Source organism: Podarcis filfolensis (genome assembly GCF_964270895.1).
Source record: "Podarcis filfolensis genome assembly, chromosome: 4".
NCBI classification, from domain to species: domain Eukaryota; kingdom Metazoa; phylum Chordata; class Lepidosauria; order Squamata; family Lacertidae; genus Podarcis; species Podarcis filfolensis.
Window position 1 is genome coordinate 66,019,390 of NC_139607.1, and position 13,367 is coordinate 66,032,756.

The window sequence follows — 13,367 nt, forward strand, 5'->3', positions numbered from 1 at the left end:
AAAAGAAATGAGAATGGAAGTCTGGAAATTTAGGGAATGATCTGACTTTTCAGTTGCAACCATTTTTAAGGAAAACTGCGTTAAAATGGCATCTCTGGGTGGAGGATGGAAAATGCTGTATCTGTCGTGAGGAAAAGGGATATCTTTTTCATATGTGATGTAGGTGTAGGAAAGCCAAAATATTTTGGCAAATGGTTAGAACAATCATTAAGAAAATATTTTAGGTGGAAACAAGTACAGTGGTACCTCTGGTTACATATGCTTCAGGTTACATACGCTTCAGGTTACAGACCCTGCTAACCCAGAAATAGTGCTTCAGGGGAAAAACTTTGCTTCAGGATAAGAACAGAAATCATGCTCCAGCGGCACGACGGCAGCAGGAGGCCCCATTAGCTAAAGTGGTGCTTCAGATTAAGAACAGTTTCAGGTTAAGAAGAGACCTCCGGAACGAATTAAGTACTTAACCCGAGGTACCACTGTATGCCTTTTAAAATTATACACAATGCAATTTAAATAATAAGGTATATTAAACACAAATATGCAGCAGCTTGTGCAAGAATTTACTTTGCTAGGACATGGAAGCAGATTCAGATACCAAAAACCCTACCAAGAATTAATTAGGAAAAATTGGGAACCGTTAAGGGTCATTTAGTTAACTGAAATGTTACACCCATCCAAAACAACAAGAGAAAAAATAAACACTGCATTATCAAAGGAATGTTAGAAATTGTGACAGATGCTCTAGCATTATAACCAATAAAACTAATGCAATAAACGCCACGTCTGAATGCATTCTACATATTTGGAGGGCAAGGAAGCAAAATGGCAATGTAGGGCCCAACTCCTAGTTTCCAGGTGTTCATCACCTCTTCTGCACAGGTGGTTTCATAAATGCGGCTTTTGAAAGGGCAGGGATTTATTTTAATTTTTAACAATAAATCCAATTAACCACTGACTCCATGTTGCTCCATCTATTAAGACATTGCTTGCCACATTACTGAGCTTTGTGCTTATTTTTATGCTATCTTATTTTGTAACAAAACCTACAGTCAGCTAGGTTTGTTTTTTTCACCAGACACAACAGTCTCTAGGTAATTTCTTAACAAACCCTTTAGAAACACTGCTCCAAACCTGCCAACCTTGATAATGGAAATATGGGCTATACAGTACAATACATCTTCAGAGAAAGCAACAGAGACTAGGAAAAACCTCCTGGCGTAGAAAGGCGATAATGTTTTCAGTATGACTTCGGAGCAATGGGGGTCAACACATAGAGAGAAGCTGTTAGGTAGTCTTCTACTCTATCATTTGTATTGACGTTTCTCAGTAGTGTGTGGTGGCAAGATAAAATATGTTATAATATGGATTCCAGGACACAGTTACATGAGCTGAAACGAGAAAGCTGACAAGTATCTTGTAGTTTCTTTTGATTTTTGAAGAAACAGGAACATAAACAAAAGACAAGCCTGAAGCTGGCTTCACACGCTATCTATTCCAGATAGGTAACTAGAGCATTTCTATAGTATTATAGTCTGTAGCAACTGCCTGGGACAAAGTTTGAAGCGCTTGTATCAGTGGTGACTATCACAAGTCATTTCTCTGTTTAAAATCTTTCACACTTGCACACAAATGCTCACACACACAGAAACAAAATCACTCACAGGTACACTTTTGTTAATCATATTCTGGCACCGTTAGCACAGTAAAATATCATGGGTTTTATACTGTTTTATGCCGATTCTTTGAATTGTTATTATATTTATTTTATGGATTTTAAATTGTGAAACCCCAAGAGGACATGGTTGACCGGGCAGCTTACAAAGGCCAAAAATAAATAAATACTTTTACTAGGGTATTTAAACAGTTGCTACCAAATACTGCTTCGCATAGAGAGAGCCCTGCAATTATCAAGCATTCCTGATAATCAGAAACCTCCTGTTTCTGAACGTTAACTGGGACTGCTGCCAGATACTTTCCATCTTCTTCCATAATGGCTCTAACAAGCTGTAGACTTGACCCTGATACCTTCCTTCCCTTAATTAAGATCTGTCCCTCAAGTCTCTGTCTGTTTTCTCTTCCTCTTTTCCCATTTCCTAATCATCCGTTGCCTGCTAAATTTATTTATTCCTCTTTTTCTGTGCTACTAATGTGAGAACTTTATAACATCATTCTCCTCCTTGCCATTAAAGGCTGTAGATATTACATTTGCCATGAGTGGAAGGGAGCATTCCTCAACAATGGATCTTTGAGGCATGTACTACAACCTACTGTACTGCTATAATATATGCAAGCACCTTTCATGAAGGATTGTGATTCATCTGATCATGTTGCAAGTAGCCAGCCCAACTACCAGTGATTTCTGAAAATACAGTAGGAAATGACAAATAGCTAAAATCTTAAAAGTCCAGGAACAACAATGGACTTCACCGTTCCCCCCTCACTTTTTGCCCAAATGAATCACCACAGCTTCATTGCTATTTTATGGATGAAGTTAAACTTATTATGACTTGTTCTGGTCAGAAACAATGATATTGTAGAATGTTCTTAAAGGTCATCACTGAAGCTGACGTTCACCTGCCAGTTCATAAAGGCCAAATGGGGAAAGGGAATCCTTGTCAATTACTTGCTTTCTAAGTGTGCAGGGAAATGTACAATATAATGGGATTTTAATAAAGTGTGTGTTATAAAAACCCCCTCTGTGGAACACTGCCATTCGTACAAGCTACTTCTAGAAGTAAGCATGTAGACAAATGTGGTACGTTCCGCAAACTCATACATTCTTTACAGACTTACATGAATCCAAATATAAAACTTACAAAGGGAAGATGAAAGGGCCTTCATATAAGAAAAGGTTTAAAAAGCTGCATTGAAAACAAATTTGATTAAAAACTGCTAGAGGAGTGTTTAATCAGCAGTTATTCTACATGAGGACTGGAATTTAAGTATTGTGCCAGAAGCAGTTTAGTCATGCTGGCCAGCCACATGACCCGGAAAGCTGTCTGTGGACAAACGCTGGCTCCCTTGGCCTGAAAGCGAGATGAGCTCTGCACCCCATAGTTGTCTTTGACTGGACGTAACCATCCAGGGGTCCTTTATCTTTTTAAAGGTAAATGTAAAGGTAAAGGTAAAGGGACCCCTGACAGTTAAGTCCAGTCATGACCGACTCTGGGGTTGCAGCGCTCATCTCGCTTTACCGGCCAAGGGAGCCGGCGTTTGTCCGCTCCACAGACAGTTTTTCTGAGTCAGGTGGCCACCATGACTAAGCCACTTCTGGCGCAACAGAATACTGACATCAGAGCAGTGCATGGAAATGCCATTTACCTCCCCACCGGAGTGGTACCTATTAATCTACTTGCACTTTTTGGTGTGCTTTCGAACTGCTAGGTTGGCAGGAGCTAGGACCAAGCAATGGGAGCTCACCCCGCCACAGGGATTCGAACCACTGACCTTCTGATCGGCAAGTCCAAGAGGCTCAGTGGTTTAGACCACAGCGCCACCTGCGTCTTTCTACCTTTACCCAAACCAATGGATTCAAATTACAAGAAAGGAGATTCCAGCTAAACATTAGGAGGAACTTCATGACAGTAATAGCTGTTTGACAGTGGAAAGTAGACAGTGGCCTACTTTGGAAGGTGATGAACGCTCCTTCATTGAAGGTCTCAAAGCAGAAATCAGATGGCCATCTGTTAGGGATGCTTTGGCATTTCAGGGGATTGGACTTGATGGCCCTTCCAATAATCCAGTTCTCTGATTCCAACGCAGGAACTGCTATCACAAAACAACCATAACGAGCAATTCTTATACTTAAATCTATTGGGGGGGGCAGAGGTGAAGAACCAATGTAACCATAGTAGAGGCAATATATACTCTTAATACAGGAAATAGCTTCTTTTCGTGCTCATTCATTTATTTATTTTCAGCTTTGACTTTGGCTTGTTTTTAATCTTTGAAACCTCCAGAGCTCACAGTATTTTATAGCCACCACGGTGGCATCTGCTACTGAAGGTGAGGAAAATTAATTTGGAGAATACCAGCAGCTGCTGTGTATTGCCAAGCAGAGTATGAGATGAAATGCCATAACCATTCCCTTGATGCTGGATTTGAACTACCTCATGCAAAAATAATCATTTCCCCCAATTAAAAGCAAAGCACACAAACACATACTGTAGTCTTAATAAAAATATACTGTCACAGCTATCCTAGTTTTAACTGACAAGCATGTGATCAGAGTAGAATTTTTAAAATGCTGCTATAGGCAAGGGAGGAGTTGTTTTTCATACAGTGTCTCTATCAAACACTCTGCAGTCTGATCCAACTAAAGTTAGCTTCGGAAAATGTAAATGATGTCCAGTTTATGTCACTGGCACTAACCAGAAAGCGTCTGCTGCTAGTCATTAGCTTCATTCAGTTGTCTTCTAAGCAATAGTGGGTAAGTGGAGAGAAAGAAAAAGAGAATTGCACTTAACCAGAAACAGCAGAAAGAGCTTTCTATGATGATGATGATGATGATGGTGATGATATTAGAATTAATAATAATAATAATAATAATAATAATAATAATAATAATAATTTATACCCTGTCCATCTAGCTGGGTTTCCCCAACCATTCTGGGTGGCTTCCAACAAAGTATTAAAAATACATTAAAACAGCAGTCATTAAAAACTCCCCTAAACAGGCTATTGGCTGACCAATCTCTACTGCTAGGCAAATATCCCCCATTTTGATAGAGCAGCATGCTTAGGGCCCAACGGGATGTGACAGGACAGTCACCCCTGTCTTCACTGTTCACATGTAAAGTAGGGATGGAGGAGGGTGAGCGGCTCCTCTTTTCATGAACGTGAGTGAAACTGGTTCTTCTATCACCTTTCCTGGCTGTGTTCTGCTTCGGGTGTTTGGGATTACAATGCTCATCATCCCTGGCCCTTACAGCCATTGTGCACCAGGTTGGGGTAGAGTGCCTGAAACAATTTCAAGTCAACTCCCACACCTGAACTCAGAGAAAATGCACAGCATAATGGAACACAGTGAGATACGTTAGTGGAAAGGGGCATGTTTTAATTCTCCCATCCCCCATTGCACATTTTTCAGAACAAAAGTAGACCTCTCGCATTCCCGACTTTAATTGCAAATGGAGGAGATCCATGGAAAAAAATGTATGTGGCAGCCCTGTCATCTATATTTTGGTCATCTGTGCTGTCTTTGCTTTGAAGATTTACACATAAATAGAATCACCATAATTTTTTTTGCTGCCTCTCATTGGCTTGTCTATACATTGAACAAACACACATTGATGTAACACACATTGAAGTTATCCAAATTACCCTTCTGCTGGCTTTCATCTCTCTTGATTTGTGAAAATGTCCCAATTGATTTTCGAGATTTATTTTCTGACCTTAACTGTCTCTGTTAGGGATAGAGAATTAGGATAAAATCATGTCGAGCTATTACTTGATTGCATGGATGCATGGCGCTGCCATCATCAGTCACCATAAATAATTTCCACTTATCTGTCAGGCATATAATCTCCAATGGAAGCCTAGCTAGGAGGTGCAAATAAGGGCTTCACAATGTGTGGGTGGTCACTCAACACTTTAAATATGTGAACTCCCATTAGGTCAGGGGTTGGGATCCTTTTTCATCCCAAGGTCCTCATTTCTGGGGTACTTCAGGTAACCACTGAAGGTTAACACCTCGGGTTACAAACACTTCAGGTTACAGACTCTGTGAACCCAGAAGTAGTACCTCGGGTTAAGAACTTTACCTAAGGATGAGAACAGAAATTGTGCACCAGCGGTGCAGCGGTTGCGGGAGGCCCCATTAGCTAAAGTGGTACCTCAGGTTGAGAACAGTTTCAGGTTAAGAATGGACCTCCGGAATGAATTAAGTTTGTAACCAGAGGTACCACTGTATGAGGCCAGAGTATGGATGGGACTAGAGGCAAAAATGGACAGAACAGTGCACAGAACCTTTGTATCATAGACTAGTTTCCACACATACCCAACCAAGATGCCCTGAACTTCTGGCCTACTTGGCAGCAAGTCAGGATATCAAGTCCCCTATCCAGTCAATCCACGTGTCCAAAATCCAAACCAAAGCACAGTGCCTCAGAGATCCTGGTGCATTCGAGCTAAAGTCTATCAACATAGGCAGTTGAGCAGACCCAGCACTTCAACTCTGCTGCCCAGTTATACTTAACATGATGATTGTAGCATCTGGGCTTGTTGAGGCAGGTGACCCTCACCTGCTCCAAGCCTACTCCAGCTGAGGACTCACACACTTCCTCCTAGAGCTAGTGAACTGGGCTGTGGGCTCTTGCCTGCCTCTGCCTCCTGGAGCACCCCACACCTCAGAGCCCACTATGTTTATGGAGACAGTGGCTCCCCTGACTCCCAGAATGGGTCCTGCTGCTCTGCTTCCTGTGTATTGGCCTCCATCCCCTTGCCATCCTCCATCACCCTGTGAGTACCAACCTCTCCTCCCCCATCCCCAGCTTGCCCCAGTGTGTCCCAGTCCCAGCTCCATCCCTCGCCGGGATCCTCTTCTTCCTCCCCACAGTCTGCCAGTTCATGACACAAGAGACATAATTCAAGGACACAGGACAGCTGGTCAAAAATTTGCAGGGTGTGAAGCAGGGTGAGTCAGGAGTGTGACCTGGCAAGGAGTGGCCTAGAGACAGTTATGGGAGCCAGGTAGAAAGGCATAGAGGGACACATTCAGCACCTGGGCTTAAGGTTCCCCATCCCTTCATTAGGAGGCCAACTCATACTAAGCATGATCTGCTAGTCTATCTAGGGTCACTCTAGACTTTAACATTATCCCTCTTTGGAGGCCCTCACTGTAGCAGCTCTCCCTGTTTGCAGCATTGGACCTAGCATATCCCATGTTTATCCTTACCCCAATTGCAATATTTCAAGCTGTCCAGTTCTTCATGTTATTTATTCCTTTATTTTCTGTTAAGATTTAGATTTATTAGTTGGATTTTCTCAAGGTCTCCAAGTGACTTATGTTTAAAAACACGAATGCTGTAAAAAATGCATAAAACAATAACAATTCTCATACAAAACACAATTCACACACACACACACACACAAGAGGACCTCCTACTGGAGTCAGAGGCCAAGAAATTGTGGATGAAACAGCTATAATGGACAGTTTTAAAACACTTGTGGTCTTGAGTTCCATCCCAGAGTTATTAAATGAATGCTGAACCACTGGCCGTGAATCACACAGGTGTTCAGACTGTAATATGAAATATTTAAGGACTATTAAATATTAATAATACATAATCCAAATTGAATATTTTTTGGATAAAATAAGTGTATAATTGTGGGGGAGTGGGAGGTATCTCTTTGTTGCATGTTAAGGGGAAGGCTGTAACTCTGAGCAAAAACTAGAAAAATTCAGTGCACATGCACATAAATAATGAAAGCTATACCAAGCTCGGTTTTATAATTTGACACCAGCCCCTCCCCTTGAGAATGGTTTCACAGCCACTCAGCCATGAAAGAGAGTTATGACATTTTTGCTGAAGAAGGAAGTCATTTTATTTTAGTTACTACCTACAATGCATTTTAAATAGGGCCCTCTGAGCTGTGGGATGCCTGCCACACACTGCATGTGGTTCTGTAAACTGTAAGGGGTGGGGGAATCAGGAATATTTTATATATATAGCCAAGCCCACTACACCCCCTCAAGGGCTCAACAGGCATTCTGGGAAGGCTGAAAGACTAGCCGATGAAAGTCCTTTTTGACAGATGTCTCTTTGCTGTTAAGAAACAGTTTATGCAAAAATTTTCTCAGTCAAAATTGTGTATGGGAGACACGACACAGCTTCAAAGATGAGAGGAGCTCACGTGTAGTCCCCATGCTTGCCGTTTCAGTTTGACAACCTGATTACTGAATAGGTAAATAACTTCCACATTTACCTTCATTTGTATTTAACAGTGGGATGCTGTCAGAACCACATGAATCCCTGCAGCACACACAATTGTGGGAGGCTAGGCAGCAAGGCTGGATTCATGGTCAGTAATACTTTGTCAAGTTTCCTACACGATGCCAACTTGAGTGGCTTTAAAAAAAGGATTAGACAAATTTGATTTGATATTTGTATTCTGCTTTTCCAACAACAAACATTGAGCTCATTGCAGTTCACAATAATCACAACAGCATTATAAATAAAAACACACACCAAACAGCACGATTATTGTAATATCAAACACAATAGTATGTAAATAAAGCAAACAACAGCAACAAATTCATCAAAACAACTAATACAAATTCAAGAACGTCATAGTAACTCAGAGACAACTACACAGGGGAAAGGGCTTTGGGGAAATAGATTTAACTGGTGCTGTATAACTATTTTTGTATTGGTTTCCATGCAGCTGAGATGGTTCTTGCTTTGCTTTATTCATATGTTGCAGTGCTTGTTGTATTCTATAGTTATTTTATTGCTTATCGTATTTTTATGGTGTTTTAAATTGTTAACCGCTTCAGGGTAAAGAAAAATGAAATGGAGTGATGAGTTGGCAGCAAGGACATGATTTTCCTAGAACACATTTTGTATTGTTCTAGGACTGTGGAGGACACAAGTGTCTCAATACACATTTAGTCAAATACACCCATTCTTTGAGATCACATTGTCTGGAAATAGGAACTGAGAGTGATTGAGAATAAATTGCTCATTTATGTATGCAATTAAAAGATGTAAGCAACTCTGAAGGAAATATAGAGATGGCATATAGAAACACCATTTGCATCCCAACATTGTGCACACTTACAAATAACGTGGCTAAACATAGACCCAAAGAACCATTAACTACTGTTCCAGCCCTTCTCTTTTTGCTACTGACATAATGCTATCAATCTAGCCCTAACTCCCCATTTAAATACAACCTCCTTGCTTAAATCATGGTTCTTTTGCTGCCTGGTGGTTGTTTCTCCTGCTACTGTTGTCATTTTTTGCTTCCTCTCCTTCCATGCTAAAATTCCAGTGTCCAGATTGCACCCAATTGTACAATATCCACCTTCTTTATTTCTGGTCTGGGCAAAGCTAGGCAAGGCAGCTGAAACAATGAATTAACTGTACATTAGTTGTCATTGCCCATCTTCTCTTCTTCTACTTTTACTATGCACAAAAAAAAAATCTGTCTAAAGAAACAGTGGGGAAAATGGGAGAGAGGAACAGGCTGCAAATCATTTAGGAGAACACCAGCTGTATTTTTTTCTTAAAACACTTCATAGGAACATAGGAAGACCGACTTGCTAGGCTTTCGGATGGGAGTTTTTCTCAGCCTTATCTGGGCACTGCTGTTCTAAGCAACACATCTCAATGATTTGTTACCATACATTTCCGCATCTCCTAGGACATTTCCAGACATTGCATTGCTGGACTCCAGTGTGCTTTCTCTCTCTCTCTCTAATGCAGTGTTTGACACAGAAAAAAGCCAATTCTAATTCTAATTATGTAATCCCAGAAATGTGCTTATTAAATTTGAAAGAGGCCTTTTTTTAATTAAAAAAAAACTGCTCTGGTGATAACACATAAAAGGTATAGCAAATGCATGTCTTGTCTTTCTTCCATTTGAGTCCTTCCAGTTACCCTGGCAAAAATAGCTGCCTGGCATTCCCTGTGATGCTTTTGTTGTTGCTGTCTCAGGCTTCTCGTCCTCAAAGGCAAGGCTAAGAGTGCAGCCTGGCAGCTCAGCAGAAATCTCTAGTTTGTATTAACCATATCAATCACTTTGCAGGCACCCTGACAGGATCACTTTAGACTGGGAACTGGAAGCTGTTCCCAGATCTGAATAGGATGCCAACTCACTAGATCTTCGCCTGACCCAATCATGGTTGGTTTTTTGTGGGGGGCGTTTTGTGTGATGGGTTTGCCAGTTGCTGGAAGTTTTTGTTTGTTCCCTAGTTTTTAAGAACAATTCCTTGCATATCCAGGTACAATTGGAAAACAAACACTGGAACTTGCTGTGAGCTGGATGGACCAATGGTTTGACTTTGTTCAAGGCAGTGCCCTGTGTACAAGCTGATCATCAGAGTCATAAAGGTTATAAAATTGCCCTTGAAACCTGAAGAATAATCACACGAAGAAATACAGTTCTTAATACATTCAGATGACAATCTGAAAACACCTAACAGCAGTAATCCCCAGAATATTACATGTAATGCCAGAATTTGGAATCATTTCAAGATACAAATTCAGCTGGGTGAATCACAATATCCCCGTTGCAACACTTTCCATCAGTTTCATTTACCATGTAGAAAGTGTAGCAGAAAAGCAAGAATATATTTTATTCAGCACGCAAATCCAACACACAGCTGAAAATAACTTGAAGCAGCATAATCCAAAATACAGTGGAAGAATGTTTGAAAAGCTGGGCTTCATTACAGATCTGCAATCTCAGGCCCACTGAAATCAATGTTATTTGTTTTTCAAATAAGCATGGGTAGAACTGTGGTGGAGAACTGATTTTAATATGGCCTATGGTCACAACCATACCATACATCGAAAGCACATTCATAGGTCATTCCCTCAAAGAATCCTGGGAACTCTAGTTTCCACCTCACAAAGCAACAATTCCCATCACCTGTAAGTCTAGTTCACAGGATTCTTGTGAGGGAAGCCATGTGTAGTTCATCATTAGGCTGATAAATGCATGTTGACACCTAAATATATGTACGAGATGCAGTAAAATCCATTCTGAGAGCTTTTAAGGGTTAGGTTGGGGCGGGGAGAGGATTGTGTGTTTAAAGTGCCTCTGTGGTCTGTACAAACTTTGATCTGCACATTATTATTATTATTTTTGGCAGTTTTATGTGAACGTGCTGGCTTCATGAATTGCTGGGTTTTTAAAAATTATGTTATAGCTTGGTGGTGCCTTTTAATTGCTTCACTGTTATGTGGGCTGAGGGAGCTTTTAAACATGCTGTTACTAAATGCTGTAGCCTTGGAGGCTAGCCCAATCTATTGGCACCCTGCATGGAGGACTTCTCAGTCTTAAACAACAAAGGCTGCGAGGCTGTGCAGTTACTTAAGAGCAGGTCTCACTGACCTTACTAAGTAAATACGACCAGTATGATGCTAAAGGAGACACATAACCATTTATGGTGGCGTGAATTCCTGTAAACAGTTTTTGTAAACTGCGGAGGTAGAACATATCCATCAGTGACTACTAACCTTCATGGATATGTTCTGTCTCCATAGTTGGAGTATGCTTTCTGTTGGAAAGCATAGGAGGGAAGAGTGCTGTTTTCCTCAGATCCAGTTTGCGGGTCTCCCATAGGGCATCTAATTGACTACTGTGAGAACACGATGCTTGACTAGATGAGCCACTTGTCAGAAGCTTGTCCTACTCTTGAGTAGGACTCTGGCAGAGACACATGCCAGACTGGTTTTTCGTTTGGGAGCTTCAAAAGCTTTCTTCTGTCTGAACATCACAGCGACCGATGCCAACAGATATCAGCACACTTAGGGATCCACAGAGTCTTCGCAGCTTGCGTAACAGACCTCCGCAACTCAGCATTTTGGCTAATCTACTTTGTTTACTTATAAACACACAAGGAGCACTGCAACATGGCTCCCTCTCTCTCTCGCATCAGACAGCAAAGAGAAAAAGAACAAAGGACAATAGTCCCACTTTACGGAACACAGTAACACCAATATCCTGTCTCCATCACTTCCCACTATGTGGAGTCAAAACATACACCGTGATGTGATAGACAAAAATCCCATGACTGCAATCATGGAGCAGGAATTCTAACACCACTCACCTAATCCAGCAGACTCTTCGTAGGTTTTAGGAGAGCCATTCTGCATATGAGTCAGTCTTAGGCTGTCCTTGTGGGAAATCCTAATGGCCTGGGAGCATAGGTCCATTGGAAGTGGCCTTGGTCTATTGAAGTATTGGTCCATCTAGCACAGCGTCGTGTATCAGGGACAGGAAAGCTGTGACCCTCCAGATGTAGTTGGACTCCCAACTCCTCAGCCCCAGCCACCATGGCCAATAATGGAAGTTACAGTCCAGGGGTTGTGCCCCTTTGGTGTCATTACTTGGGTATCTCAACTCTATTTCTCTTGCATATTTTGCTCTATTGCTATTGTAGAAAAAGGTGGGAGGTTTTTGCTGGGGAGAATTGAGGCAAGGGTTGATGTCACTAGGAGTGAAAACCTGGCTGGACCGGATACTGAGAGTGATGGGTGGGAAGCTCCTCATAAGCTCTAGAGTGAAAATCTGTTGGCACAGAGTAGTGAAGCCTTCTTTATGTGAAAAATAAGGGGAGTGGGTTGCTCCAGTTGAGAGATGGGATGGGAACAACTGCTAAGACCGTTTGGTTGTTTCACTTTGAATATCCTATTTTCTATATCCAGATACTTGGTTAAATTGGAAATGCTAATTGTTGCCTTAACATCAGTTTAGTTTTGTTTTATGATGGAGCTGTTAATTTATTTATCGATTGTTTCTATGGATTCTGTAATATTTGTATATTATTTTCGGCATGCTGCTATTGTTTTATTTCATCATTCCCTGCTTTAAAATTGAAATATTCAGTGATGACCGGGTGATCAATACTGAAGAAATAAATATTAGTATTGTTTTGCAATAATTCATAAATTATGAGTGGACATTTGCTTGAGAGTGCAATTTCTTCATTCTCTCTTGCATTCAGAATAGAACTGACATTGCTTTAGACAAGCCATTTGTTCAGGATTGTTTATACCAGTAATTATGGCTGAATTTGCGTAGAAATGCTCTTGTAACACTGTGTGGCGGCTACTGCCATTTGTCATCCTAGTTTCATTTCAAGTATTTGTTTTGTAGCTGCCAGATAAGATGCATTTATGTCTCCAAACTCCATGCCAAAGCACCACATTTGCTTGACAATCTGCTGTTTTAGAGGCCTTTCAACACAATCAACTCTTTCATTGCATATTCTGACAGAGGTAAAAGCAGTAACAATAAGCTGGTCTCCATGTGTCATCTACAACCTCCAAGGGAGGCAGAAAACAATCCTCTAAGGAAACAAGTTACTTCATAATAAAACTGATTTCGTTGGCACATGACACAGCTTCACCATAAAGGGACAAATTCTCCATATAAACCAGATGCTGACTTTTTAAAAGTGCACAAACTGGTGGGATAGTGGAAAATAAAATGTTAATAACTTTAAATCAATCTCTCATTGTCCTGAAAACTGTTCCAGCAACATGGCATCTGAAAATCACAAAACCCAAGTTACTTCTTTGTGTGCAAAAGAAATGCTATCCAGTGGCTGAACTTTCTATTTAACATACTTACTTGCTAATAAGCAGTCGAAAGTTAATGTTTCTAGAGCTAGCTAAAGAGATGCCTGCTCAGCA